Source organism: Myotis davidii, unplaced genomic scaffold (assembly GCF_000327345.1).
Source record: "Myotis davidii unplaced genomic scaffold, ASM32734v1 scaffold874, whole genome shotgun sequence".
Classification (NCBI taxonomy): Eukaryota; Metazoa; Chordata; class Mammalia; order Chiroptera; family Vespertilionidae; genus Myotis; species Myotis davidii.
The window spans coordinates 347,945-352,920 of NW_006285611.1; the positions used below are offsets into that span (position 1 = coordinate 347,945).

The following is a 4,976-nucleotide window of genomic DNA, read 5'->3' on the forward strand; positions in this document are numbered from 1 at the left end:
GTTGATTTGCATATTAGCCTGTTATGATATAGGATTCCAACACTTTCCTATTGAGACATTAACTCATTGTGAGTCACTTGTGTTGCAATTGCTCTCTTACTTTCTATTGTCCAACATTTAATAAGGTCAATGAAACATTTCTTAATGAACTCTATTGATCTTTCCCCTATAACATTTACTTTTCTGGTCTGGAATAAAATATCTTCCCACATATAAGAATATATAAAAGTTCTCCTGGATTTTCTTCTGGCATAAATTATATTTTCTTTTTTTATTCTGCATCATTTCACAAAGGACAAAACTGATGTAAAGAAACATAAACAGTACTTTAGTAGACAAGTAACCCGGTAATGGGCAGACTCGAGAATTTTCTAATTCTCTAATTTACCATCCATCACTGAATCACATTACTGCATTTTCCTTTCAAACTTGCTCCTGAATGCACTTTTTACCTCCTTGTTCCTCAGACTGTAGATGAGGGGGTTCAGCATGGGGATGACCACAGTATAAAATAGAGAAATCACTTTATTGATATCTATGGATGAACCGGAGTCAGGCAGAACGTAGTTAAAGAAAAGAGTCCCATACAGGATGCAGATGGCTGCCAGATGAGAAGAACACGTGGAGAAAGCTTTCTGCCTCCCGTCAGCAGTCTGGATCTTCAGGATGACCACCAGGATGCACACATAGGAGATGGCGATGATCATGCCACTGAACAACACAATAGCTCCAGCCAAGATGAAAAGAAGCAACCGTTTGTTCTGGGTGTCAGCACATGCCAGGGAGAGAACAGGGAGAATGTCACAGAAAAAGTGGTTGACCACATTTGGACCACAGAAAGGTAAGCAAAAAGTGAAGGTCTCTTGAATAATGGCATTTAGAATGCCCATGGCATAAGGCACTGCCACCAACTGCACACAAACCCGCTGGGACACGATGACAGTGTACAACAAAGGGTTGCAGATGGCTATGTACCGATCATACGCCATGGCGGCCAGGAGGAAACACTCAGTCACTGCAAATTGACCAAAAAACCACATCTGTACAGCACAACCCATGAAGGAGATGACTTTTCTCTCCAGAAAGATGTCCCACAAAACTTTGGAGCAATGGCAGAAGAGGAGCCAAGATCCACCAGGGACAAGTGGCTGAGAAAAAAGTACATGGGTGTGTGGAGTCGAGAATCTGTCCAGATAAGGGCAACCATCCCCAAGTTCCCCCCCAATGTGACAAGATACACATAGAGAAATATCAAGAAGAAAATCATCTTTTCTGGAAAATGGTCTGTCAAGCCCACAAAATAAAATTCAGTCACTGCTGTTTGATTCTTATCCATTGTTGGGTGGCAATTCTGTAATGAGAGCGAAACAAAATCCTTTTTATAGATTAATAATTTGAAAAGCCATATAGCCTTTGAATCTTTTAGCTGTAAATATCTATGTTCTTCAGGTAGTGTAAATATTTAATTTTACAGTTCAATTGATACCAAACATTTGAACTTCTGATACCAAACAGTTCAAACATGTTAAATGTTATGGAGATATATATATGTATCACCTTTGCATTTGCTACTCACCTTTATCAAATCATAACATGCTATAAATAATGTTTTCAAAGCTCATGAGAAGTACAATAAGCATTCATGGAACTAGTCAAACTTCTGGGTTCTAGGTATGGCTATTGTGCTAGTTATCTGTGCAGTCTGGGCAATTTACATTAATGTGTATAGATTTTACTTATTTAACATATACGGATGATCTACTGTTGCCTTTTAACTCTTTAATGTCATGATTTTAAACATGGACATTAGTTTCCATTTCCTTTCAGTTGAGTGGAAGAATGTTGATTAGCTCAGAATTCACATTTCAAGAAAACTGTGAAAATGAATAAAACCCATAAATCCTTCATGCATTCAGCTTGATCTGGTAACTCACATAACTTAAATAGAACTATACTTCTACTTCAATCCTATTATCAGTTACTTCTCCATCCTAACAACATGCTGATAAAATTCTTGATCTGCTATTTGTCATTGTATGCAACATACACAGAGGGATACAGACCTTAATAGAGAAGAAAAATCTAAAGTATCAAAAATATGGAGTTTCTTACAGACCCAGAAGTGGCTATGGAATCTCAATGATCATGCTAGCCTTCCTGGTGTCATTCTTTCTGGTTTTAACTGGAGAGTATCAATCCACATTCCTACATACATGAAGCCTGAGGGTCACTATGGGCATTGAAATCCCTGTAGAGTTTGGTGTCATCTATGAGAGGAGAGAGCGCATGAAGACAGGAGAGAAAAACTCACAGCTTGGTCTCCGTGTGGAAGCTCATTGTTCCCGACTCTCCTGTAACAAAGGACAGGAGAGGGTGGCCCTTTCAGCATTTAGAAGTCCTTCTGCCTGTGAGTGTGATGGAAGCAGATGAATGGGTTTTGCTGATGCCTTTGAAGACACATTCTCATGATGCAGAAATAACTCCTCAACATCACACCACCTGAGAAAACAACCGGAAACAGGAGCCGGACCAGGAACAGAATGACATGGCTGCTTCTCAGGGACTGTTGACCCTCAGGCCATGGATTTCTTTTAGGAGGAGTAGGAATGCCTGGACCCAGCTCAGTGGAAATTGTACGTGGATGTGATTTTGAAGAATTACAGGAACCTGGTCTCCTAGGTCTTGCTGTCTTTAAGCCAGTGTGGTCACCTTTTTGGAGCCAATGAAGGAGCCCTGGGATGTGAAGGGAAAAAAGACCATATCCATCCACCCAGCTATGTCCTCTGAGGACAACCAGGTCTTGTTGCAAAAGCGAGGAATAGAAGATTCATTCCATAAAATAATACTGAGTGCATATAAGTGAGACAGAAGTTATCAATGCAATGAACAGTGGGAAAACTTTAACCAACAGCTAAATCCTAATAAACATCAGAGAACTCAACTTCCAGAGAACTATTATAATGTGGGAAATTCTTTTCCCAAAAAGTAAAATTATAATATACATCAAATTATTCATATTTTGGAATAGACAAACAAATGAAGTAACTGTGATAAAAATATTTTCATTGCCGAAACCGGTTTGGCTCAGTGGATAGAGCATAGGTCTGCGGACTGAAGGGTCCCAGGTTCGATTCCGGTCAAGGGCATGTACCTGGGTTGCGAGCACATCCCCAGTGGGAGATGTGCAGGAGGCAGCTGATCGATGTTTCTCTCTCATCGATGTTTCAAACTTTCTATCTCTCTCCCTTCCTCTCTGTGAAAAATCAATAAAGTATATTTTAAAAAATATATTTTCATCAATCATCAAGTCATACTGAACAAAAGAATATTCATACTGGGAAGGAAGCTTACAAGTGTAATCCATGTGGGAGAGTCTGAAATCTAATATTCAATCTAAATAGAAATAAGAAAATCCATTCTGAGAAAAACCTTACAAATGTAAAAAATGTGGTAAAACATTTCATTGGCTTCAGGTTTTACTACTACATTAGATAATGCATACTGAAGAGAAACCTTACAAATGCAAAGCCTGTGGCCAAACCTTTAAATAACATCCATGTCTTATTCTACATTCATACTATTCATACTAGAGAGAAACCTTACAAGTATGATGTGGCAAAGCCTTAACTGAGCACTCAAAGCTTACTCACCTTCAGGGAACTCATAGTGGGCAGAAGTCTTACAAATGTAGACAATGTGACAAAGCCTTTAAGCAGCATTAATATCTTGCTCAACATCTGAAAATTCATACTGATGACTAACCTTACAGATGTGAGGAATGTAATAAATCCTATACTTGGTGTTCAAGCCTTACTGAACATCTGAGAAATCATACTGGAGTGAAGCTTTTCAAAAGTAGAGTATGTGGCAAAGCCTTTAACCTGTTCTCAAAGCTTATTCAATATCTGGGAATTCATGCTAGAGAGAAACAGTAAAAATATAAAGAATGTGCAGAACTTTTAACTATTGTACAAGCTTCATTCAACATCAGAGAGTTTATATTGAAGAGAGTCTTTACAGATGTATCATCTGTGGCAAAGTCTTTATTCTGCATTCATATCTTACTCAACATCTGATAATTCATACTGGAGCAAAGCTTAACAAACATAAAGAAGGTGGTAAAGCCTTACCCAGTACACAAAACTTGCTCAATGTCAGAGAATTCATACCAGACAGAAACAATACAAATGTAACTCATGTATTGTGGAAGCCTTTATTCAGCTTCCACAGCTTAAACAACACACGAGAATTCAGAGTAAGAAAAACCTTGAAACTAAAGAGTGTTGGAAACCGTATAGATGGACATGCAGCCCCACTCAATGTCTGGGAATGTGCACTGGGAAGAAATACTACGTTTGTAATATAGAAGAAAAGACTTTTGTTCAAAATATACACTTCACTAAAGCAAAGAATTTATGCTTGAAAGTGACTTTAAAGATGAAAAAAAAATTGCAATGTAACTGAAAATAAGTTTAAAGTATCATAGAATTCATAGTGGAAATTTAATCAATAATAGTTTTCAGATATTACTCAAAATCAGAATATTTATTACAGAGAAGAATCCAAAGTTTAAAAACTGAGAAAATTACCTTTTTTGTTTGTTGATTTTGGAGAAAGAGAAACATCATTTTGCTGTTCCACTAATTGATGCATTCATTGGTTGATTCTTGTATGTGCCTTGACCTGGGACTGAGCCCACAACCTTGGCATGTTAGGACAATATTCTAAACAACTGAGCTACTCAGTAATGGCCAGATAATTTCTTTTTAGTGTGCTTCAAAATTTCAATAGGATTGAGGTTTGGATGTGTATAATTACTTACAGTGTATTCTATTTTATATTGATAGCATTTGAGATATTTTGAGAAGAAAACATTAATGTGATTCAACTCTCATAGCTCATAGTTGATGTTACTATGTTTTTATTCCTAGTATATATGTAAAATTCATGTGTGTGATTGTTGCTGCCTTAAAATC

At 37.4% G+C, this 4,976-nt stretch overlaps 1 pseudogene; it reads right to left on the minus strand.

Moving 5' to 3' along the window:
* Positions 1–407: 407 nt before the first annotated feature.
* Positions 408–1,336, minus strand: LOC102770733 (annotated as a pseudogene).
* Between the last annotated feature and the right edge of the window lie 3,640 nt (positions 1,337–4,976).